At 37.4% G+C, this 26744-nt stretch overlaps 1 protein-coding gene across 11 annotated transcripts in view; it reads left to right on the top strand.

Moving 5' to 3' along the window:
* The window catches only part of NRG3 (neuregulin 3), a 366191-nt gene that overhangs the window by 219029 nt on the left and 120418 nt on the right, over window positions 1-26744 (top strand). The window contains exon 1 of one of the 11 annotated variants that reach the window (XM_085554951.1): window positions 12869-12887. The exons of the other annotated variants lie outside the window; for them this stretch is intronic. The gene's annotated coding sequence lies outside the window, so the exon portion shown is untranslated. Of the gene's footprint in view, window positions 1-12868; window positions 12888-26744 lie in introns of those variants that run through there. 11 annotated transcript variants of the gene reach the window in all.

Genomic DNA, 26744 nt, shown 5'->3' with positions numbered 1-26744 from the left:
GCACTGCCTGGATTTCACCCCAAATATTCAGAAAGCTTCTTTTTCTGTTTTCCAATAAGAACTGCTGTTGGCATACATTTTGCTTCCGTTTCAACTTCAGTTTGGCCAGAAAATTGTAATTCCTGCAGTGCAACAGCTCCTAATGGGTTGTGGCAGCATTTGTGTGCCATTATCTAACCTTGTCTTTGGATTGACATTAAGAGCCTTCTTGTCACAGGGTTGCATATAGCGCTTCTGCCAAGGATTATGGAATGGGGTCTTGAAGATGTCGCGTGCCATTTGCATTGTCACTTAATCCTCTGGATCTCCCAAGGATCAAAATAGTCTGTCCACAATCATATTTAAATATATAATGTATTTGAAGTATTAATTTTCAAATTCTATCAATACATCTTTGTGGATACTTCCTGAAATCTACTTTTAGGCAAGATAACTTCTTTAATTAGGAGCAAGTTTGAATTATTTTGTAGAGCTAGATACAGAATTTAACACATGATGGTTGTTTTAGTGTGTATATGAGATACTTCAATTTATACACCTATATTCGCTGTCATTTAAAATAAACTCTCTAACCTCCCATTTACATAACACTATGTTTAAATTACTATTCAAGCTACCACTTCAACTAATCAGGTTAACGGATTTAAAAATGAGCTTTAAAGATGACAGGTAGGTGGAACAGAAACATCACGCTGCTATTTAAACCAAAATACAAAGACTTGAGAAGAAAGAAGGCTGGAATATGTAAGTCAAATTTGTAGTAATCTGACAGTTTGAGTGTTTCTACTACATAACTTTAATAATGAGTTATCTAAAATTTATCTTCCTGCATGTTTTACAAAAAGGAGCAGGCAAAACAAGATGCTATTAAACATCTTCAAGTAATAATTCTAGCCATTCGTGATGGTAGAAGGTGATTGCTGTTTATTACTGGAAGATGAATATTTGGAAAAACATTCCAGATTCTATTATATTTTGGTTCTGATTAGTCTTTGTAGATGCAGGACAGTGACTCCATGTAAACCAAGTAGTAAAAAAAAAACCAAAAAAACCAGTCTTCTTACTTGAGCGTGTTTTAGATCTGGATTTGGAAATCTGTTACTCCAGATGGTAATAGTCTGAAGGTGATGCTAGATATTGTAGTACCTTCTTAAAGGTCTGGGTAATTACCTAATCTGTGCAAGTTCTAATTGATTAATATACTATTCATTATTTTTGCTGGCAGAGCTACCTTTCTCCATCTTAATGTCATAGCAATTTTAGGCATGTATCTGGAAGAACTCTCTGTCTAATAATGTAAACTCATTATATGTACAGCTACGCTGCTGAAATGAGGTCTCTCTCGACACAGGGGCGCTTCATACTTCCCAATCCTTTGGATGTCAGTTTGGAGAACTTAACTTCTACCAGCACTTCAGTATGTTTCCAGTGCTCTGAAATGCCTTTTCTTTGATTCAGGATAAAAGTGCACAAGGAACCACTGCATCATTTATTCAAAGCCTGAAGAGCAAAGTCTCATAAGAACTGCAAGCTCAGCATTTTTAATAAATTTGTTTTCTGTTTATATGAACAGCACCCTCACAACAGAATCCACCCTTAGGAAAAGTGAAAACAAGATGATGGTAACTAGGTTATCAAGTTCATATACGTTACTTTTCACTGCATTTACTGACATGGAACTTTTGTATGTTTGAGCAAGTGAAGTTACTCAAAACATGCTAGGTGAAGATGAAGGAACTTGCAGGTTTTGTTAAGTATGTTCACTTTGCAGAGAGGTGCCTGTTTGGGTTTTCTGAAATGGTTCAAAAGTACAGCTGTAAACCCTGTGTCCAATTTTACTACCTGCGGAGGTACCTCTGGTACATTTCTGGTCTAATCCTAAGAGGTGCAGTCTACCTGAGCACTGCTAGAACCTAAACCATGGTTTGGTATCTGAACTACTGAACAGCAACTTTTCTCTCGAGACTTTAAAGAACAAAAACTTTGCTTCTGTTCCATAGGGATGCATTCCCGCACACTTCACAGGGTGCAAGAGTCCCACGCAGGTGAAGACACCTGCCTTTTCATTTCTGCAGTACTCAGGGTATAGTGGGGACTGAAGCTCTTGTTTGATTTGAAGTGCCTGACTCATCTAATGTCTCTTTATTATGGAGAATTGTCAACCCTCAGGAGAACAGAAAAATAGTACAGCAGTTGAGGGAGGAATAACTGTACGGTTCAGCCATGTAGTTATATATAGTATACAATACAAATGTGAATCCAGATTTCTTATTTAATATTGCAGTGTCCTTCAGGAGTTGAATATTATATGAAAGCCTTATTTTCATGGGTACAATATGCATTTGACAAAAACATTAAATCTCCAGAGACAGCATAATCCTTTTGACAGCTGTATTTTTACACTCATGAACAGCCTTACTGTCTCTTTTGTATCTCAAAAGGAGCCAGACCCTAGAGCCTCAACCTTTTAAAGTTGCAAAAAGTGCACATTGTATAGTAAGTACTAGAAGTGTTCTGCAGGTTCAATCGTCTTTGCTTTTCTCCTTCATACAAAGCAGAAATCATAGGAGTTGGAGTTTTTGAATATGTGTGGATGTTCCCACTTCCAAGGTCCTGTCCAGCATGTCATTTTTCTGTTTGTGGAATGTGGCAAATGCTTAAAAAGCAAGTACAGCCAAACTTATCCTGTGAAGGGTAGTTTGAGAGAAGCATAGGCAGTGTTGCAGTGGCCCTTATGTCCTTCCTTCTGAATAATATGTCTGGATGTTGTGGCAGTGTGTTTCACGGTTCTACTTTGAAGTTGTTTCCTTCACACTAGGTTTTGCTTGTGGGTTATTTGTATTGCTTTTCAGTCTCTGTGGATATTTACTTGGTACTGCATATTACAAGAAGAAAACAGAAATAGTCCTGAATTAACACTTATGCCAAAGTTTATGGCTATGGTTATAAATCACATGGTTTCCTGAGCTACAGGAAACTATCCTCCAAGAGTGATTCTCTTTGCAGTGAAACTACATGGTGACCTGTTTGTTCTGAATTACGGTAACTATCTTAGAAGTCAGACCCAGAACAAGGAAGTAAGAATATGTGTGAGTAATTTGCAGTCATATATTGCCATGGGAAGTGAAGTAGTTCAATGTATGCTGAAACCACTGCTATCATTCTTTATGTATTCGTTTTTCCCTTTCCTTCTCTTTTTCGGAGTCATGGTGACCTGAGGAATTTGCAGACCTCCATGTATTATGACAAAATACTAATGCTGCAGTAGGTATTTGGTTGCAATAATTGGAACTGAAAGCAGTACGTCTTCCATGTATCAGAAACTGGAATTTAATGCATAGGTATTTTGCACCTCCATATGTTTCTCCAGGCAGCTGCAAAATGTTTTTAAAGACATTTGCTCATTTCTGTAACATTTCTTTGACATTTATTACTCTACTGGAAACCCAGCTCTATTACTATTATGAAGCTTAGGAAAGATATGCGGTAAAACCTTAAACTTTTCTTGGTAATAGGAGAGAGATACAATTATGTATAGACATCATAAAAATGCAGAAATCTATGCCAAGGGTTGATGTTTGAGCTAAAGAATGGGGTACAGTGAAACAACTCTGAAGTCTTTCGTTGTGACATCCCGCATTTGTTCGCAGAAAGTTAACTGAATGGGTCACGTTTGCGGTAGAATTTGCACTGTGTTCTGTAGAATCGAAACTCACTGGTGTCAATCAGTTTGATAGGACTTGCCCACATGCTCTGATATAAGCAAAGGCTTAAAATGGTGTTGTATTTTTTAAATGAGCATTATGAACCATAATTCCTGTTTTCAAAATAGGAGGTACAAGCAAGGAGGAAGTATAACCTGAAAGGTCCTTCAGTTTATAGGAAATTAAGCTATTTTTGTAGAATATCTGCTGTGAATAAACTGAGTTTAAGAATTGCTTACAGTGCATACAATGAGTTTACTAAGATGTAAGTACTGATTTACAGTAAGCTTGGTACCATCACTGGGCACACTTATTCTGTTACATGCTGCTTTTTCCTAGTGAAAATCAAAAATGATATTTTTTCTAATTCATCATTCCTAAGGTATTAAATACAGACTTAGTTAGTTAAGATTCCTTGTTTTGATGAATTTTTAAAACAGAAACTTTCATTTGTGGTTGGAAGAATTCTCTGCATTTATTCATAGGAAAGATCTGTATTCTTCAGAGAGGTCATCTTTTCATAAAATGTCAGGGAAGCAGCATGACTGCTGTTTTATTCAGCAGGTGTCTTTGAGCTGTTTTGGGGAGGCTTTTCTTGGTGATTTCATCTGGCTTATTCATTCTTCTTCTCTGTTCTCTTAGCGTAGCTGAGCAAAGGCAAGTTACATTAGAGCCTGCAGACCAATTTTGTTTTTATATTACAAGAACCATTTTGCTCCTAATGTGGGAAAAACGGGAACATAGCAGTGCTGTTTTCTTACGGTTGACAGTAAGTTAGAAGTAAAAACATGTACAAAAAAAACCAAAAACCAAAGAAAAAAACCAAAACAAACAAACAACAACAACAAAAAAACATAACAAAGAAAGCCCTGCAAAATGCTGTTTATAAAGTTGGAGCTGATAAGATGGTAAGAGATGGTTCGTTTCTGTGGTTTAATTCTACTGTGTGTGCTGCTGTCTTGGTAGAGAAATTAGTCTGTCTTTTAGGAGTACAGTGATTTCTTTGGCCTTGACCATTTTTTTCTATTGGGTGAAAAAAAATCACTTTTCAAGCTTATGGTTGCTGCCTTTTTAATGTATTACAGTTGGCGTCTAATCTCAGAGCTTCTGGAATTCATTGAGGAAAATAGAATGGAAGGTTCCAGGTGCACATTTAAAGACATAATAAATTATAAAATATTTTTTCTGAGAGTACTTAGGAAAGTTGTCAACGTTACATACTTACATTGCAAATTAGTCAAGAAGTGCTTCTTTTGTCTCTCTCTTTTTTTTTTTTTTCTGAATGTGGTTTCAATTTGTTGTGATTTAATATTTAGAAATACTTGCATGGGTCATCTCAGTTAATACTGTTATCAACTTTGGCACCTGAAGTAGGACTGCTTTTGGACAAACACAGGTTGTCCTGAAGGTACGGATGAACCTACTTCTATGCTTATTTTATTATGGGACATCATTAACATTTGCTGTCAAGATTAGACCCAGTCCAACCAATATCTGTTTTGGACACTGCTGTGTTTCAAAAGTCAGATACTGCACTGCAGAGCTGACTACTTCCATCCTTTTTCAGTAACACACATAATGGTCTTATAACCAGTATTTTCCTCTGTTATGTAGATGGATATAAACATGAAATTTGCTGTCATAAGATACAAGAAGCATCATCTGAAACATCTCTGTTAAGAGTGGAAAGGAGCAGAAAATCACAGTTAATACTTGGCCAGTCTTTTCTAGGGCTTCTAACTGCCTCATCAATCTGACCTTCATATAACAAACCATCTGTAAACCAGAAAGAACTACATGCTTTTCAATCAGATTTGTTACGAAATTGATTCAGTCATTTCTGAACCAATTCACCTAGAACGGATTTGAGACAAATTTCTAAGTGTTTTTAAACAAATGAAAACAGGAGCTTCTCTCACATTGGAGACTGGTTAAGAACTAGCAATATATAAAAGAATATAACTCAGTTAAAGATAGGTTGGTCAAATGCAAGGATCCTGTTTGTTTTGTTGTTCTTGTTGTTGTTTTATTTGGGTTTTTTTGTTTTTTTGTTGTTTTTTTTGTTTTGTTGTTGTGTTTTGTTTTGGTTTTTGTTTGTTTTTTTTGTTTGTTTGTTTGTTTTTTTTTGAAGAATCATAGAATTGTAGAATCACCAAGGTTGGAAAAGACCTAAAAGATCATCCAGTCCAACCATTTATCTATTACCAATAGCTCCCACTAAACCGTGCCCCTCAACACAACATCCAGTCTTTCCTTGAACACCCCAGTGACTCCACCACCTCCCTGGGCAGTCCATTCCAGTGCCTGACCACCCTTTCTGAGAAGTAATACTTCCTAATGTCCAGCTTCAATCTCCCTTGCCATAGCTTGAAACCATTCCCTCTGGTCCTAAGAAGCAAAATTAAGTTTGAAAACAGATGTACTTGAAGTCATATGTGTTTGCTTGACTATAGGTATAGGAGGAGGAATACGAGGTTGATGTTAGGATAGGGCCGTGTAAGGTGTGAAAGAGAAACAACAAGAAAAATAAATAAATAAATCTGTTGTCACTGTTAACTGAGGCAAGGATTTGATAGGAAGATGATAGACAAATGAATACAGTGAGAGAGAAAGCACGTAAAATCATCTGTGAGGTGTGAGAATAAAGAACAAAAAGGATCGAGTTTATCCTCAGTAATGAAGTCAGAAAGGAGAAGAAACATCATGAGAAATGCAGCAAGGAGGAAGAGGACCTACTCAGACAGAAGTCTTGTTAATTCTTACTGCGCTTCTTATGCTGTTTTTCCTCTCAGTTTCTTCAAAGTTGGAGAACAAAGAGGAGTGACTATGCTTTAGACTGGAAGAGAAGACAAGCAGGTGCCAGTATCATTTGTGCTGGGAACAAAAGGAGGCTGTTAGTTATTTCACTTCATTCGTAGTCAGTTAATTTAGCTATATGGTTTTTGAAATAGAAGGGTTGAAGTACTGCACCAGAGCATTAAAGAAGAATGAGATATATTTGATATGAACTCCCTTTGACACTATAATAGTATTTAATTGAAGTTAAGTAGCTCCTCTGGAACCGTTATGAATACGATAGGAATACAAATGTATGAAACATTTCCATCATATGGAATCAACAGCTCCTACAGTTGAGGTTGCATCATTGGAGCCATTAAGGGTTTCACTTCTGCAAGTGAATTTACTGCTTATGAAGGTGCCCAGTAACATATCTGAACACTGAGGTCTTACTATGTGAAGTTTGTTCTGCTAGCAGGAAATGTATCGGAGAAGCTGATGAGAGCTTTGTGCAACATGGCTAGCCTCTAGTAGAGACCACTAATGCTATGCAGCCAAGTTGTTCCAGCTTCTTTGTACTTTATTCAGCAATAAGATTTCTCACATTCATGTGGAAGTCCTGGTTATGCAGCTTTTCCAGAGGATAGAGAATCACGGGTGTTCTTAAGGTTACTTTCTTTCCAACCTACCAGTGATATTTGAACCTCAGGCTCATTTCGTATAATAATGCTGAACCTTTCACAAGAACTACTGAATACTGTGCATAAGAAAGAATGGGTTGGAGCAGTTTCTGAAGAGCTCGAGTCCTTCTGAAATGCAATGAAACCTGTATGGAAACAAAAATATGCATTAATTGAGCAAGCTTCTGGGTGTTTAACTTCTCTGTGATTCACAGTTGATTTCAGATACCGGAAGATGCTGCATGTCTTTGCTAAGCACATTACTGTGTGCAGCCTTCTGTCTTGATTTCTCCATAATTTGTTCACTAATAGGCTAACACGTGTGGTATAACAGATTCAAGTATTATATCTGTTAATTTTGTCCAAGTATTTCCTTTCTGACAAGCAGATTGAGCCATACCCATCTACTGGCTCTTTTATTTGTACTTAATAATTGATGGAAGCCTATTATATTCTTAACTGGAGAAGAGTGTACTTTAATAGATGGCATATCCCACTTAAATCAGTATGCCTATGGGGATTTTATAAGTGCATGATGCTTCCTTGGGTTGGAAGGGACTTCAAGTACCATCCAGTTTGAAATCCTTGCTGTGGGCAGGGTTGCCAGCCACCAGTTGAGACAGCCAAGGACTCCCTCCAGCCTACCTTGAGAACATCAAGGATGAGCCTCACACAGCTTCTCCTGACAGCCTGTGCTGGGGCTTCACTGCCCTCTAAATTTAAAAATAAATAATTAAATACATCTTAATGTCTAATCTTAATCTCTCCTCTTTTAGCTTAAAACCATTCCCCCTTTTTGCTGTCAGTTTGTATAAAAAGTCAGTTTTCCTCCTGCTTCCAGGTTCCCTTTAAATACTGGTAGGCAACAGTGAAGTTTTCCCAGAGCCTTCTCTTCTCCAGACTGAACAAGCCCAGCTCCCTCAACCTTTCCTCTCAGGAGAGGCCCTCTGATTAACTTCATGGCCCTCTTCTGGAGTGGCTACAACAGCTGGACTTTTTTTTTTTGTGCTGGGAAGCAGAGGCTGGGATGCAGTAATTCAGATGGGGCCTTATGAGGGCAGAGTAGAAGAGGACAATCCCCTCCCTCACCATGCTGGCCACCCCTGTTTTGGTGTAACCCCATTGGCCATCCAAGCTTCGGTCTCACATTGCTGGCTCATGTCTTGCTTTTCACCCACCAAGACCTCCAAAGCCTCCTCTTCAGGACTGTTCCCACCGGGTTCCTTGTCTCAGTATTGCAAGTGTTTGCTACAACTAGTATGAACGTTCTGACTTTTTTTCCTGAATGCTTAATGTTTTCCAAATCATTTTAATTTGGAAAACTCCTGCAGGACTATTGAGGGTAGGAAACAGTGGTGATTAAGCTGACAAAGCCTTCATTCCGGACCTTGCATTAGTCTTCAGAGCTCCTGTAGTCTGTGAAAGAAACTCTGGAGGTTATTTATTTTGTTTTTCAAACCCTGGGAAAAATGCAATGAAGATGATAGTTCTGTGAATTGTTGAGGGGCTTGTTTGGTGTGGCAAGACTGGACGCCAGGGTTTTAAACAATGACAGTTGATTTTTGCAAGTTTCTACCTTTTTTTGGTGGTATTCTATATGAGTAAAAAAACTTAACTGGATAAAGCTGTACTGTGGAGGAGAAATATGTATGGCTTTTGCAAGGCAGTCCAATGTTTTGGAAGGACTTTGAGTCATCTCAGAACCAACATTTCCTCTGTTCAAAGTATCAACACAGGAGTAAATAATGATTCTTATAAGAATGATATATTCCATCTTGCTGACTCATGTGCAGCTTCACCAGTCTAACTCTTCTGCTCTTGTGATAACAGAGCCCTATGCCTGACATGTATTGCTGGCAGATGCTGGACCTCAGTGGTTTGCCAAGTTTTCCTTCCAGCATAAAGAACCAGAGGCAGAGGAAAGTACTATGAGATGCAAGGACTCTGATTCAGCAATGCCATGCAGGGGAAATGTTCCATTCTTTACGATTCCTTATAAAGCCTAATGGCACAGTGAAAAATGGAAACATTTGAAAGATTAAATGATTCCCTTCTGAAAATTTTCCTTGACTCAGTAAAGACATCTTACAGAGAGGTGAAAATATCAGAGCTACAATAAAAATGCTGATATTGCCAACTTCCACCACAAGAGTTTTGTAAGTGAAAAGCTGTCTCTTACAGAACCCTGCTTACTTGCTCATAAAAAAGGATAACAAAATTAAAAGACCTGTGCAGTAGTTCTTCTGCATGCTTGCCTGTCTGTGTTTAAGTTTTAGAGATGCATAAGAATGTTTAGTGAGAAAACAAAGTCCTTAGTATCTGCACCTGATAATGATTGGGGTCCATATCATAACATATTAAAAACCAATTAGATGCTTGTGTAAAAATCTTACAGTATATCTGAACCAGGTTCAGTACCTAAGGTCATAAACTCTGTTTACTGTTTAGTTTGGAAAAAAATATATGTATACTTTTTTGTTTCTGGTCATAAATATGAGTTCAGATTTTCCAGTTTAGATCACAGCTTTTAAAAGCGCGGCATCCATTACCAAAAGAATACTTAAAATTTCTTAGTGAGGATGGTGTTTTCGGGATGGAAGAAAAGCCTTAGCTCTCAATTTGGCAGGCAGGTTGGAACAGGGGATGGATGAAAAGCACTGTTTTGCATCTTTCCTTATGTTAATACCTAATTAAAAGGATTCTGCTGGGGGTGAGGGTACATAGGTAAGAACTGTGCCATATGTGCTAGGGTTCAGATCAAGTGAAACGTCTCATCCTGAAACTCTTGCTCAGGATTTGCAATTTAAATGGGAATATTTTCTTGCTTTTGAGAGTTGAGTTAATAATATGTATAAAACTAAGACTATTGAGGACATCTTGCAATACTACCATTTTCACTCAGCTACTCCGTGTTAGTTTAATGCTAATTTTACAGGCAGTCCAGTGTATACATGATTAAAACAAAAAAGCTGTATTTCTAAATCCAAATTCAAGAAATTCCATGTTATGTTTTGCTTTTTGTGGGTGTTGTTGAATTGTGCATTTTCAACTGAAGTATTTTCAATATTAGGATAAATTGTCTGTGTCTTTCTGTATGCTTTGAAGAGTACATGGTCGGAACATTTACCTACTGTGCCTTGATTACTGCTCTAGTTTGCAGTGAACACCCGAGTGACTGTGATGTTGCAGATTAAACTGGTTGCACAGTCCCGTTAGGCATCTTCCTTTCAGTTCTGTGCAATGTAATTGTTTCTGGGTACAACTTAAGGCAATGAACTTCATCAGTGAAGTCTACTTTTGCTGCACTTGGCACATCGTAAGAGTACAGTAGCATCCTGTAAATTGAAAGAAGTAGGGAGTGACAGTCAGCTCTGGAATTCATTCCTCTACTTGTGCAATATTTCATGACTTTAAGGACCTGACAAGAGGTATGTTGATTCATTCTAGCTTTTATTTAATGAATTGGTAGTATGCTGAGCCTGGGGTCTCTCTGAATGACACTTTATTCACATTTGTAACATTTAGTTGCTTATTGTTAGTATGGTTTTAGAAACACTATTAAATTTGAAAGTATATATATGTATAAATACTGATCATAGAGTATTAATCCTCTGCATGTGGACATTATTGTGTTTACCTCATCCACGTGCCTGCAGCAAATCTGAGAGTGTTCAGTGTAAGTTGTCACTGATAACAAAAAACTGTCCCTATCACACTGCTTAATTTCAGCCTGCGTCCATGGAAACTTCTGACACTTTATATGTTTATGGGAGAGTGCTGCAGAAATGCAGCTTCCAGAGGAAAAGGCTTTGGCTGCTTGGCATGCTACAGAACAGCCAAGTGACCGAGTGAATTGTCTGCTTTTTGCAGGCAGGCCCTTTTGCTAGCTGTAGGAATTCTACTGCTTTATACAGCTGAAAATGTGGGCACTTGATTGTGTCATATACAGTGAGGGAAAGAAAGGGTGTCTTTCACGCATGTACTTGCCAGCTCATTTCCTCAACCACCTTCCACAGCACTTCCTCAGTGCCCTGTAGTACTGTCAGCCGTGATGAGCATCTATTTTTCTATGCCATCTCTTTAGTAACAGAGTTTTGGAAAACAAGAACAAGATAATACAGGGAATCAGCTCTGAAGCAGGGGAAGCGCAAGTTATCCTGACATCTTCATGTGAAGATACTAAATACAAATCTTAACAGTAAATACCACACTGAGGCTGTCAGAACACATTTTTTTCTTGTGTTTTCAGCATGTGTGCACACTTGTCTTGTGGCATGTCAGTTTCTGAATGGGAAGTTTGATCCACCTCAAAGATGTTAAGGCTAAAAGCCCAGAACAAGTACAAAACAAAAAACAACTAGGTTATTTATAGACTATATGCAGTTTCAAGTAGTTGTCAGATCCTTTAGGAAGCCTTCCACTGTACTTCTGCTTCTTTGCCCGTTGGCTCCTTGGGACTGAAATACAAACTTGTATCGTAGAAAGTATTCTAGCAAGTTAGTTAATACATCAAGTTCTTAATGGGTCTTTGTTGTTGCCTATCTGATTTAAAATGTATACCTGTAGTACCTTTAAAACAGCAAAAACAGACCCAAAATTGGGCCAAAAGCTAAGAAAATTAAAAGACTGAGTCACAATAGTAAAGCCTGTTTCATGAGAATTATCTATACACATTTTAGTTGCAAAAGTATATATTAGTCTTAATTGGTCCTCACAATAAAAACAAGAAAAAACCAACAAACTGGTATGCTGTAGGTTCTTCGATGTGATAAAGAACTGCCACTGGGTGCCACTGTTGAGTTTGAGAGCAGGGCACCACACTGAGTTTCTGTGGCAGCCAGAATTTGTAGCTGGGAAGGAATGTGCAGATAGTTGTTGTGCAACAGAAATAAATTACCTTTACAGTTTTAGGGCTTGTGAAATGGAACCACAACCACGATTTCATTCTCATGTTTCTCTAGATATTATCGTATCCGATGCTAGATCATTGTGACAGGTCCACCGTGCCTTTTTTTTACCTGCATCCCTGGTTTGCTGCTCCACGAAGGAACTGGGCTAAGTGAGTGAAGACTATAAGCTCTCTTTATTGTTATGAAGTGTTTTATTGCTTCCTGCAGGTCTTTTGGCAAATGCACCTAGTCTGCCTGCAAGTCTTTTTAACTGACATGTTTACTTGGTTGCAGTGGGGCTGAAGTTGTAGTTTAGAGCTACTGTGGATTTCACCTTAGAAACCAAAAGGAGTGTTGATTGAAACAGTCTCTTTGTGGTAAGGGTTTTAACTCACTGCTTGGTCTGTTCTGCAGCTGTCTGCACTTCCTGGATGATGATGTGCAAAGGTAGAACATGGATCCTCATCTATAGGTTTTCTTCGAGTTTTTATTCATTTCACATATTCATTTTTGGTAATAAGGAAGACTTGGTATTTCTTTACAACAGTATCCTCAGCAATGGTTGTTTTTTTTTTACTACTTGTGTAAGTGTAACTGTTGATCACAACCTGAACCTCTGATTAACCATATGAGGCAAGCAATGAGTCAGCTGTGGGAGCACAAGCGAAGTTGTGGTTCTGGAAGGGGTAGAGCTTGACTCCACCTCTCCCAGATCCCATTTAAGGGCTGACCACCACTAAGGCAGCATCTCTTTCTGGAGATTGCTCCTTTGTGGAGTTCTTTGGCAAGCCTTGATGCTGGCAAGGACCCTTTCTTCACTGAAGGCCTCAGAGGTGGTGAGTCCTTTTTCTTAGATACCCTCTGGCTATCTATTCCATCTATATTTGTATTATTCCAACTGTACATTATACTTGTATTATTTCAACCATACAACACTATACTTGTATTATTTCCACCATACAACTTGTTCTCTTAAAAATGAACAATAAAACGGAGTATGTAATCAGCTACCCAGTTTAAAGTACCTAGTGGCCTTTTTATTAAAGGTACAGATATTGCTGATTATTTTAAGACCATCACATGAAGAACAGAAATGGCTTTGCACAGAATAAAATTTTCTTTTATCTTTCTAATATTTTTTATTGTTACTGGAAAAAACAAAAACAAAAAAAACAAAACCCAACCTAAAATTAAAGCTGCATCCCCAAATTACAGTTTTGTTATCATGACATTTGAATATGATTAGGTACCTCTCTGTGGTGCTCTGATGAATTAATTAATTGGTTTGTAGATCTATTTAGCACCCTTAGGTGAAAGTTGGTACAGAAGTTTGCAAGTTTAGTTTATAATTTTAAGGAAACATGTAGGAAAGAAGCAGAAAAGGAGTAGTAAATCACAGTATCTTTTGCCTAACTCTTACTGCCAAGATCTTAAAGATTATTGATCAGATACAGCTGATTGGGTTTTGTCCTGCCATTAGAAGTTTTTAGGGTGGTTTATTTTCAATCAAATGCCCCACACAATCCCTAGCAACAACTTTCCCTGTTTACTGAGTTAAATAACGTGGTGTTACTGCATTAAATTTTTAGTGCTAAGGATTTCATTGGTGCTACAGTGCTTCTGTAAATGCAAGTTTGGCACTTGAGCTTCAGACTATACTTTCCTGTTGTAGGGTCTGACGTTCTGTGTTAAAATGATGTAAAGATCATTCTTTAGTTGTCATTTACAAGTAGCTTAGTTAAATTACTAAATTCTATCCATGTGTCTGTATTGCAACAAGGCAGAATTCTCGTCTTTAACTTGGTAAATTTGTATCTCCTGTGTCAATTATAAATTGGCTTTTCTCCCATGAGATCTTGTCAAAGTGACTGAAGGTACATATCTTTTTTTCCAAATTAAAAATCAAACAAAATAAGAAACTCACATCTTGTTTTCTGAGTGATGTGTTCTTTGTCTCAGCTCTATTTTGTTTTATATTTAAGGACTTCAAATGAGAAACCAGAGAAATGTTAAAGGAAACTTTCAAGAGAAATCTAGCACTGTCAGTTGGTATCTGTAACTATTAAATGCTTTCAATGATTTTTATCTGCAGCAGCAGCGATATAGTGGAAGGCAGAAGTCAAACTGAATCATGTGCTTCCTGCTAACGTGAGGGTGGAAGATGCAGTTTGCTGGTCTCAAAATAGTTGTTGATTGTTGTAGTAGAAACAGAGAAAATAGACCCTAGGTACAAGTGTAGTTTTAGAATGTTTTATTGCCATACTGTAGGAAATTAATCTAATTTGGACTGTTCTGCTTTCCTGATACAGGGGTATTACTTTTGGTAGGGTTCGAAGTTTGCTCTCAAATGCCATCTTGATCTGTGCTCTCTTTAGACTTCCTGCACCATAGGCTGGTATTTTCCTGCTCAATAAACCTTTCTTGGTTATAAGCTAGTGCAGTCACTCACTTTGGCCCACGTACCTTTTTCAGTTGCTAAAATCATGTCAATCAAGGAAACTGCTTATTTCTCCTTGTTTTGGACAGAAGTTGGACCAATGATTGAGTACTTCTGTGGATACTTCTAGCCTTACTGATTGGTGGCTAGGGAAGGACAAGTTTGTACTTCATCAGCTACATAGAATCAGAACATTTCTTGCCAAAATTAGTTATTTTCTTTTCTCTCCCTAATAATAATAATAATAATAATAAAGTTTCAGTAATAAAATAATATAGTAAAATAATCTAAGGTACTTGCTGAACTTCACGTGGCATTTGCTTTTTAGAACTATAGTGGTTTAGTAACAGTTGTATTAATTTTCAGTCTTTAAAATAGGTTTTGTAAATATGCAAGATGGAGAGCAGTTTAAGTAGTGCGAGGGCGGTCTATTTCAATTATTTATACAGTTACTAAACTTCTTGAAAGCTGTTCAAGCAAAACACACAAGGCTTTTTAGGAGTCTTTTGATTTTTCGTTTTGTCAGCTCTGTATAGTTACTAACATATCTGCTCTCCTGTAAATAGTGCTTAGATTCAAGCTAAGTGTGTTAAATCAAGAGCACTTTGAACAGCATTATTGCATAAGGAGATGCGCTTAAATTGAGTTTTTCCTTTTTTAGTATGGAACAACATACAGAAAATTCAAGGTGTTTCAATTTCTCTTGTACTGCAGAGTTTGTGGAAGAGTAGCATTTGGGTCCTTTTGATTTTGAGCATATTTTTTGTCATGCAATAAGCTATCCATTTGAGGTCTGAATTTACCTTCAGCGCTGTTTCTGAGGTTATGGCTAAATACAGTATAGTGATACTTGTCAGCTCTGAAATTTAGGAAAAGGTACGAGTTGAAATGTTGAAAGTTCCCAAAAGCTGGAAGTTCAGGGGCTGAATTGTTTCCGTAAGGAAAGTGATTCTGCGTGTGTATTTATATTTAACAGATTATCTCTCACTGATGGCTTTTGATAGACAGAAGTATTCAGTTGTTTTTTGTAAGTTGGTATTCAGACTAACTTTTGCCACTGAGTTACTAAGTTAGAATCTGGTACTGTACATGAAACAAATTGCATATGGCAGTGGTGGAGTGAACTGGAATTTGAGCCTGTTAACAGCTCAAATTAACAGCTCACAGTTAAAGAACTTGAAATAGATCAAATTTACAGTAGTTTTGTGATGGACTGAGTGTTCTAAGGATAAATCATTTTCCAAGTACGGAAGTAGTGGTTTAAGCTGGACATCGTGGTTTCTAGATGCATTTTAGTCTCCCCTCCTCCTCCTTCTAATTTACTTTTTAATCTCTGTCAAAACTCCAGAGTACTTGAGAAATGTATAGCTGTTATTAGCAGGTGACTGCTAGCAAGCAAACTGTGAGCAATAAAAATGGTTGCCGCTGACAGGGCCAGCCCCACAGAGGTGTATTCATCGGGAACCTAAAGGCAGGTTCAGTCACTTGATATGTGCTCTATTGCTTTTGCCTGAACCGGCCAACTAAGAGGAACCTGCCTAATTGGAGATTTACTTAGTTTTCTCATCATGTGCTTTGCCTTTCCATTTCATAACGATCGGTCCTTTCTGGACTCAACAATAGTGTGAGCAGGGCTGAAGTTTTGATGAAGTTGCTTCCAGCAATATTTTCACTTTCATTTGACACTGCTGATGGTTCAGGGTCTTAATTGCGTACAATTGCACTCAGACATGAAAGCTGCAGGACTTCATTCAGCCTTAGCAAATGAAGGTTCTATTTTTCAGCTTGACAGTTGTTTCATTTGTTTTTTTTGTTAGTGGAGTTAGCCAGGTAGTTTTTTCCATGTGTGGTTGTTCTTGTGCTGTAAACATGTGATGCATGCATTGTTAATAGATGCACATGTAACTGCATTAACTAACTGTTCAGGTTTGTTATTTGCATTTGGTTAACATTAGGGTTTGAGTCACTCTGTGCAATGCTTTTCTGAGTGATAACTAGAACTTGGGCAGTCAGTGTTTCACAGTGTTGTCCTTTGAGCAGAGTTGAGTGAAAACACAGTAGATGAAATCCAACTCACTTTTCCCTGTTAGCAAGATACGAGCATTCTCTTGAGCCTGGAGAAACTCACCAGTGTGTCTGTAAATGAGCCTTGATTTTGTCAACAAGAATGTTGAAGTAGGAAAATAAAATCAATAATGACATCTAATGTAAATCAGAGAAGTAGAGGTGATTTTTTTTTTTTTTTTATCAAGTGGGAAAAAATATGTGATAAGGCAGGAACATCATTGTCTGGAAAACCAGTGGGTATTTATTTTGTCATGTAATCATCTCTTATATTAGTTGATTTCTAACTTTGCTTACAATGGTACTGACCCTACCATGTACTGTTAGAATTTACTTTCATGACATAAAGGGTGTGTGTTGTCTGTACAGTACTTTTTTTTCTCGAGGCTGATCAGCTTCTGGGTTATGTAATTAATTGGTCTTCCATTGAAGCACAGCCAAGGAATAGGTTGCTACAGAGAGGCTTCATTGCTTAAAGAATCCATGCAGGCTCAATCCACAGGATCCCCTCCTGCCACACAGATGTGAGCGGAGTCGCTGTTCTGCATGGAACATATGCCAAGCAGCCTCAAGCTGAATTCATGCCTGTACTGCATGCCAGTCACTACTGTCATTTGAAATTATCTGGAAAGATGATTACTTTGCCAGATTCTTTGTCTGAATATTTTGTGCTTGTTTGTGCAACAGACAGGCAAGAGGCAACCAGCTAATTAAACCTGTCATGGCAGACACCAAGCAGATTTTTAATGGCAATTCTCCATGAGTTACATGTGATCATCAGTTTCACTGCAAGGAGGAGGCAGATGTGCTTCCAGTTGTGTAGTTGTGTATTGTACAAGAAAATCACATAACTTTGCTCAGGAACCCAAAGTGGGGGAGAGTGAGATACTGGAGTTAGCGTTGAATAACAAACTTATCTTGGCTTGAGAAATATCAACATTGACAGCAAATTTGCCTTTGTGTTCCTTGGCTTGCCCTGCCTTGCAGCTCTGCTACAGCTCTCAGAGAGCGCTGAGCTCCGTGCCTTTCATTCATTTACAATCAGTTTTGCTTTGACTGTTAACAGGTATTATTTCCATTTCAATTCTAGAACCAATGGATTGACTGATCTTTGTGCATAGTTTTGAGGGGTAGGTGATTTCTTATCATCGTAAGAGAATGGTTTCTTGCTGAGAGATACCTTTCATGATTGGTCTTGTGTCGATTTTTCGTAACTTTTAGTGCTTATTCTTTCATGTGGGTAACATTTTATTTTGAGCAGCCTTAATGAATGTTTTTAGTGGGTGCTTTGTGCTTTTTTCTTTATCAAATTTGCTAGATACAATAAGAATGGGGGAAAGGGTACTTTTCCGAGACTTATATGCCTATTCTGTTGATTTTTTTATTAATTTTTTTTTTTCATGAGAAAAACAAGATCTAAGATGCATTAATTCCTGTGGGATGCATTTTATTTTGCTGTACTTGTACAGTGCATGTTGGTGCCATTGTAGTCATAGTTATGTAATTGTCATTTGGAATATTTAATCAAGTATATATAACTGGTTTGGTTTGATTGTTGTTTATTCAGTATGAAGGAGGGCTTTATATAGCCAGTCTTTTCATTTTACTGATTTGTTTTAGAACGAGTCGTGAGCTCTTCTGTGTGTATTGGTTAAGAAGGAAAATGCTTTCCTTCACCAGATGGTTTCAACTCTGCATTTTGAATCTTAGTTTTCTGTCCTCTGGGAACTTGATTTCTGAATGTATGCATATAGTCCACGAGTGTCCAATCTTTTGGCTTGCCTGGGCTGCATTGAGTGAAAAGCTGTCTGGAGTTGTATATAATTAAGTTGCTCTGAAAGTAATACTTCGTGTTCATTTCCATAGAAACCAGAACAGATAAGAAGAGCACAATAACATGGTTTCATACAGCAACTCTCAGCTACAAAACACTGTTTTTCAACATAGTCACCACCATTAATTATGTATTGTAAACTATCTATTGTAAAAATCTGCACCAGTGGAGGTGTCCCCCTATTGCTGTTATAACTGTTGAAATGCACCACCCACTGCCTCACTGTGCTCATGTTCACTGGTCAGTCTCACCAAATCTTCAGCGAATGTTGATGGTGTTCTCTAATCGTACATAGATTACTTAGCTGCTATTCATATCATTTTAGTATCAATACAGTTGGTATCTTAAGCACTAAAGAGAAAGTTTTTCTCAGGCCTAGCAGCTCTGAGGCATTTATGTTGTGTGTAGTGTCTTTGCATACGTTGGCAATAAGCAGACTGCAGGGAAGATCAAGATACAATCATAAGTTATAATCTGCCTCTTGTAAATCAAGATTTAAAAGGTGAAAACAGCTTTTTCTTGCTGCTTTAAGAACTAATCAAGAAAACCCAAAAGTGACTATCCTGAAGAATCTGTGTGAAAGTAACAGGATGTTGATTTCTTAACACGTTTGTGTCCATAAGTGTTCTTTTTTCCTTTGTGTACTCTCTTTAAATTAAAGATTTGCCCAAGTAATAATAAATTCATAACTATAAATGTGTACAGGCTGAAGAAGGTCTTGCAGTTGTCTGTTACTGACAGTGTCATCTGGAGGAAAATGTTTATGTGCCCTTCCTGATCATCAGGCAGGTTTCTGTCAGAAATTAGATATTGGTTGTAGTGATTCTGAAGGCACGTAGCAGCTATGAATTCCTACAGAGAGCCTATCCTTACTTCTGGAGTTCTTAGGACAACCCAGTGCCCTCTCTTAGATTTCGCATGTCATCTTCTGCATGAGCTTTCTTAAGTCTTTGAGCTTTTTTTTAGCCCAAATGGATCTTTCTGGAAGAAGAATTTACTTGTGTTTTCCTATAATGTGCTTCCATAACAACTCAATTCACGGAATATAAAGATCAAATGAGTAGAACATGAAGTTAAGAACAGCTTATAGTCTGAGAGCTGTGACAAACCTAATCGCACATGGCTGAAATATGTGCTTTGTTTTCAGTGAACTTGAATTGTATCTCCAAATCTGCCAACTATGGCAACTTAAATAACCGCCATCAAACCAGCAATGCATTTTATTGATATTTTAAACTGATAATCTATCAAAAAATAATTAATTAATTAAAAAGAAAAAGACAGAAATGGGAAAACTATCAAATATTTACACCAAACTTATAGCCAAATATCTGTTTATTTCAGATTTAAAATGAGACTTTTGGATGATCTAAATTACTGCGGGTCTATGTTGCCAGTTATGAAACGTGGCTTCTTTTACACTTCTAGGAGTGTAGAAAATAATGTTTTGGGGAAAAAAGAAAATAAAAAAAATAGAGAAAGCAAAAGGGAGTTGGAGGCAATCCTCAGGGATTGAAGGGTAGACGAAGACTGACATAAAGTTTTCGTTATTTGTCAACACATCTGAATGTCTCCTCTTTGTCAGAAGGCTACAAGGCTGCTCATTTTAATGTTCCTTCTGTAATCAGTTTATTTTCTCATAATAAACTGTGATTAGCTCCCTATCACTGGCCTTAGACAAATCAATCAAACACATTGCTGCGAAGATGTCTTTAGCTCCTTTGTGCTTTGCTTTCGCTGTTTATAATGTTTAGAGACATTGCATGTAATTTAATTTTACAAATTATTAACAATTTTTAATATAAATAAAGAAAATGGTAGTGCAACATTTCCCCCCTCATTCTTACACTTTTTTTTTTTACTTAATCTGCAAATCTCTTGTTTGTCTGTAGATTAGCATAGGTCTTCTTTGAAGCCTTTACAGCTACTTTGTGGACTTGTCAGCAAAAGGCATACTAACACTTGTCACAAATCTGATAATCTTTTTCTTCCTCCAGTGTTTGTGATATTGAAAAATATTCAGAGATATAAATGACATATATACAAGAACAATGGCAGCTAGTTGTATATTCACTTTGAACTGCTGAGGAGGAAGGTATTGCTTTTGCCATGGGCAAAAGACCAATTCAGTACTAACTGCTCAGCTTATGTATATTCCACAAATACTGTATAATTGTTGTCACATTCAAGCACTCAAAGCTGTACTGTAATCTTGATGTATTCTGGCTGACTGGGGTCTTGGGTGAGATTCTAGGGAAATATTGAAATAGGTTTTCATCTGGTCGCAGGGTTTCAGTCTTCCACAATGGCAGTTAGATTTGCATTCAGTTTTCATTAGAGTTAATTTGTAGTCATGAAAAAATAGCACATGATATATAAAAATAGTACAATAATACAAAGACCAATGAAGTTTTTGCCCAGACAAGCTTAGTACTTTTTTTTTTTCATGCAGCACAAGGATTTATACACATATAAATTCTTATATATATATATATATATAAAATCCTTATTTATATATACATATCCTTATATAAATTTATATATAATATGTATTTTAATAGCAAGCAAATAACAATTATAAAATATCCAGAGACAAGAATGAGTAGAACATTTCATCTTATGTCTGTTGTTGATGGTAGAATTTAGGGCATAAATACCAGATGTTTTATTATGAGAATGGAGTTTGTGTTAGGTTCATGATTTCTTTACAAGTTGTGTGTATTTGTAAGGTGACAGAATTGACTTAATTGTCTTATTCTTGACACTGCAGAAGTTGTGATTTTTGTAATTGGCTTGGTATCCCACTGACCATCAGTGTGTATGTGTCTACATTATTTATTAGATAAACTCTACGTTGCTCTAAAAGTTATGCCTCCTAGTTATTTCTGTGACTAGAGCAGAAAGGAAAAGCAGGATGACACAGTTTGAGCAGATTCTCAGCTAGAGGACACTATATTTCAGCATAACCACCACTGCCAATTGTGCATTTTCACCAGTAGTGTTAATTGAGTTTACATGTAGTGCTTATAGAAATCTGCACCAGTGGTGACCTGCTATTGTGACTGCTGAAACACACCGCCCACCACCTCACTGTGCTCACATCCATTTCTGATCTCCATAGATGTTCAACAAGGGCTTATGAATGTCAGTGGGTGCTATTCTGTTCCACACCTTTGCTTCATACGCACTTCCATGTGTGATGCCATTCTGTCTGAATGACCCTCTGCTGCCATCTGTCACACAGCAACAACATGTAATGGAATATCTGTGGGAAGGTTCAGACTTACTGCCATACCATCAACATCCACCTCTGAAGTTGTGGGCCAACCTGATAAAAAAGGGGGCAATTGCTTTCAGAGAAGCCCTTGTATTTTTGGTGTGAGATAAAAAGTTACCAACCGATTGTTCATAACAGTATCAAATTTTAAATGCGAATTTCTTATCTCAAAACATTAGTTGAACTTCACCAAATGTTTTTATTAATGAAATCCTCACTTAGACTCTCTTTCCAAGCATCCTGATTCCTGCAAACAGTATCAAAGAAACATGAGAATAACTTGAGTAAAATGAACAGTGACATTCAAACATTGTGGAGTTTACTAGGAAAAAGAAGAGTGAATATCAACTAGAACAGGCTTGTTTATTGGCAGAAATCTGAGGCCTTTTAATCTGAGATGTTGCTGTTAATGCAAAATGGTTGTAGTTTCCTAGTTGTTACTAGCGCTCTATTAGCAAGTCAGCATTTATTTAAAAATTTTGCTTATTTGAAGAAAGATACTGGTGCATGTAGCTTTTCAGTCTCTTAATGGGTTTGGACCCTGTGCTTTCCTGCTAATTTTCCTGTTTGCTGGTTTTTACTGAGTTTGAGGTCAAATTTACTACTCTTTCTTTGTGTGTTAGAGCACAAAGACTGAGTTCCTATTGCCTTCTTCTGTGGTATCCCTTGAAATTTATGGAAGCATACTGAATTAATAGCTTTTATTAAATTAATAATTAAGAGCTTCACTCTTTTTGTTATATTATATATATATATATATATATATATATATATATATAAAATCAGTGTTGTTGCTCTGCATTAGAATATGGAGGTACAGACATAAGGGAGTGAGTTGGCCTCCAGCCACAGTTAGGGTGGGATTTGTTTTCTTTCAGGTCTACCTGGGCAATTGGAAATGACTTTTGTCCTTTTGTAATGGTGTGTCATGACACTTAGAGGGCCAACGTGATAAAATAGGGCACATTACTTTTGCAGTGGCTTTCACACATGTGGTAATTGTTGAAGCAATTAAAATATCCCAGAACATAAAACTAAATAAGTAAATATCAAAGGTGTGGTGAATCACTGAAATAGATGAAAGCTTTGCTTAAGAAGCATAATCAGGAAGACAGCTACTAAGTGGAAAAACAAAGAAAACAAAACAAGCAAAAACAACCGTCCCCAGTGAGGCACTTATTTTGTTTTTCTTCTGCTGTCCAAACTAACTTTAGGGTTTAAATAACCCATAAAATCAGCCTGTTGGCCATTGACATATTATGTGACATTTTTAGTACAAGAATGTATTTAAATTCATATATTACCTGGAAAAAATCATTTAAGCTGTTAGTTTGTGTTTTTAAAAAGGAGTACAAATACACACTCGTGGTACTTGAAATGTTTGGGCAGCTAGTTTATTATCCAGCTGTGTTTGCAATGTGATCACCTGGAGCTGATCCAGATGCTTCCCAGCCCATGACACAGCCAGCACTGGAGTGTGCTTCAGGCACTCTGATGTTTCTTCTTAAGGATAACTGTATTATAAAAGTCAGCCAGCTGTGCAGCCCTTGGACCACTGCTCCTACAAATCATTCGGAAGGCTTTGTTCATGCTTCCTGCCTTGATTCTAGATATTAATATTTGTAATGTTTTCACTCTTTGTGTGTGTATTGAATGCGTAACAGACTCGAGCTTGTTTCTAAACATGAGTGTTTATGATGAAGAGCTGGTGGCGCTGATTCTTGAACCCCTAATATCCCATAACCACAGGAACATGAAGTTAATAGCATGTGACAATTTAATGTAACATGAGCAAATGTTTCTGTTGCTGAAGGGTTCAAGAAGTGATGCAAAACATTCTCAGATAAGGTGTAGTAACCCATGACATGGGTTATTTTCTGTTGTTATTTAAAAAAACAAAACAAAAAAAAACAAAAACAAAACAAACAAAAAAAAAAACAACGTGAACTCAGAAACATGTAAGGAAATAGTTATGAACTACAATCTCAATTTGTCAAAGGTCCCCATTTATGGCTTGAGCAGTACTGAAGCTTCATTATTCACCTCAGTGTTATGCAGGCTCTCTGAACCAGGGGGGAGGAACCTTTCTGCGAGCGCAGATGTGTGATGCCTTTCTCAAGATGGCTGAATGTCAGACCTTTTGTCAACAAGTGTTGAGAATTGGGTTTGTTTGTTTTTTTAATATATGTTCTAATAGGAAGCTTTGTGTGCATCAGTGGGTCAGGAGAGCATTTATAATTGAGAGATGCTTTGTGATTTAGGAGAGATGAGCTACTCAGCATAGACTGTCTCACCATTTCAAGTATTTGATCTCTAGAAATCAAGACCAGCATTCAGATGCCTAAACAAATGGGCTTTTTTGGTGCTTTACAAGAACAATGTTGAAACTATTGTTTTGGGACCTTTTGTGGCATTAGAAGAAGATATTTATGTTATTCCTGTAGGCTCAGCCATGTAGAGTATTCAAGGAATCGTGAGAAGTTCATATAAACCACCAATTATCCAAGTAATTGTTGAAAAACATCTGCTTTCAGTGTTGGAGTCATTACAGGGTCTAAAAAAGAAGAAAGAAAAAGTAGTGGAATTTTTATGAATGCCTTGGAAAAATCATTTCATCTTACTAGTCTGAAGTTACCTGTTGTGTAACCCAACAGCTGTTCAGAGTTCTAAAATAGTTCAAAGTGACAGCAGTCTTCTTTTGCTAGAGCATCCACAAGTGTATTGAAGTGCCAAAGTGCCACATGATCTATGTTAACAGTACATAGGTGCATAATAGGCAATTAGGAAAATGCAGGGGGAGATGAAATAGCAGACAGCAACGTATTTCATGTATGTTTTATTTATAGATGTGAACCCTGTGTTTACTGGGTGCTGTAGTTAATGAGTATGCAGACAAACAAAACCGCTGAAGTACAAACACCTAGTGGAAGAAGAGAAATAAAAACAAACATGAACTTTTTGTTCCTTTGCAATTGCAGTTTACTACTTACTCTTGTTCCTTGGCTTGTGGAAGGACCGTGACTGATATGAAGGAGGTGAGGGGTCTGATGGTGCTGGCCTGCAGCATCCAAAGAAATCTAATGTCATCGCTAAGGGCGTCTTGGGTGCTTTAAGTGTTTAGTCTCACAGCACGGCACAGAGGCTGTAGGTGAAGATATTAAAATCGGATGAAAACTACAGTGAATCCATCTCAACCTTTGCATTTTTATTGCATTCTGAATACTTAAGTGAGGACCAAATAAATCTCAAAAATGATCCTACAGTTTGGAAATAAATTCATTTTGAGACTTGGGAAGATCTCTGAAGCAGTAGTGTTGCTGCAAAGAAAGAGAGGATTTGCGTGTAGGGTTCAATTACATCCCTCCTTTTGTTTGAGTGTTGCTGGGCCAAGCCCCTCAAGTGCCCACATCTTGTGGGATCTGTACTGTTCAGAGAAAGAATAGGGTGATCCAAGGTCCTATTACAGTATCTGTTATATTTTATCCTTCGTTCCTAGAGAGAGCTGTCCATTTCATCTTCAGGCTTTCTAAATTAGCTACAGTTGTCTCAGTGTGCAGTCTGTGCCTCTTGGGAAGGTCTCGGACTGCTTGGCAGGAGAGCTCTGAGGATGAGGAACTAGTTTCACTGGAGGCGCCTTACTTGTAAGTACACACAGCTTAGCTGGGTATGTTTCCTGTCTGCTGTTTCATCATCACACCAGATGGCCAGAAATCTTGAAGCAATGGTTTAATTAGCCAAAATCCTACCACCAGATGGCAGCTTTTGTGATTACAGGATGCTTTAGAGATAATGTTGTCCTTTTAAAATTCATTTAGTTAAATGTTGAGTCATGCAGAGGTTGCTTCAACATCTGCAGTGGGCTGAGTGATGGAAAAGTAGATGCTGAACTGATAAGGGGATTGGAGTGCAGAGGGTCTTTAAAGAATGACATGTGTTCTGACCACATCTGTTCTCTCACCCGCCCTGAAATGGTAAACAGTAAAAGAAAGGAGTATTGGAAAGATGAGGAGCAGCAGAAAGGCAACTGAATAAACTCTGTTCTTCATGTATTGCTAAGGAGAGTGCTGGATGAAGGTTGGACATGAACGTAGTGAGGGAAAAAAACCAATGAGTCTCTAATTTGCAAAAAAACCTCTGTGAGTAATTCTTATTTTAGTTTCCACCTCCTCTGAGAAACCTTTGTCCTGTGTACATATATTTCCAACAGAATTTTTAAGACTTTGATAAGCTCAGGTCTGTTCAGGGAACTGAGAATGTTTGTTTGTTTGTTTTTTCTTCTCATTTGAATCTAATTAGAACTACTAGTTTTTGAATCATTAGCATTTCTCCTTCTGTAATGTGCAGCTCTGTATACTGGGACAGCTGGAATGCGGGGAAAGAAGTTCTGAGTGATTTTTGAAATAAGTCTCATTGGAGGAAGGCCTTTGTGAGGGATTGTTGAAAAATGGATGCGAAAAGTGTTTTATTAATGTCTGTGTTGTATTGCTTTTGATAGGTTCTTTCCAATAGTGCATCAGGACAGAGAGAGTAGTAAGGCTTGAAAACGTTGTCTTGTTTTTTATCACCAACTGTTGTGATGTAAAGTGCTTTCTGCAATCCTTTGCTTTGCTTCTGAATCTAATTTGGTTTTGGCTTCTTCTTTCTTTGTTTCCCCATGGTACGATTTACTGTATCAATCAAAATAGGATAAAAAGGTCGAAAGCCTTGAAATGTTTTCATTAAGAAAGGGAGAAAAATGAAACCAATATAATCAGCTCACACATGGTATTTGTTTCGTGACCTTTATTCTTTGGATTATTGCTCTAAGTGAGATGAATTGCCTTTAAAGGAAAGATGATCAGACCAGACCTCAAGCTTAGGAGCACGAGGAGAAAATAAACAAAGAAAACTGTGTTTGTGTATAGATGCTAGATCTTTCTTTAGCAGCTAGAGGACCCTGTATGATTGATTTCTGTGACTCACTTGAGCACTGAATTTAGAAAGCTGAGAGTGTTGTTCTCTGATATGGAAATTTACTTTTCTGTGATTTGCCCTAATAATGATTATCTGAACAATTACACTGGGCTTTCGGAAGTATGTCT

Source organism: Coturnix japonica, chromosome 8 (genome assembly GCF_054131305.1).
Source record: "Coturnix japonica strain WE chromosome 8, WE-NBRP24, whole genome shotgun sequence".
NCBI classification, from domain to species: Eukaryota; Metazoa; Chordata; class Aves; order Galliformes; family Phasianidae; genus Coturnix; species Coturnix japonica.
The sequence above is the reverse complement of the archived record's forward strand: the minus strand, read 5'-3'. Positions and strand labels throughout refer to the sequence as shown.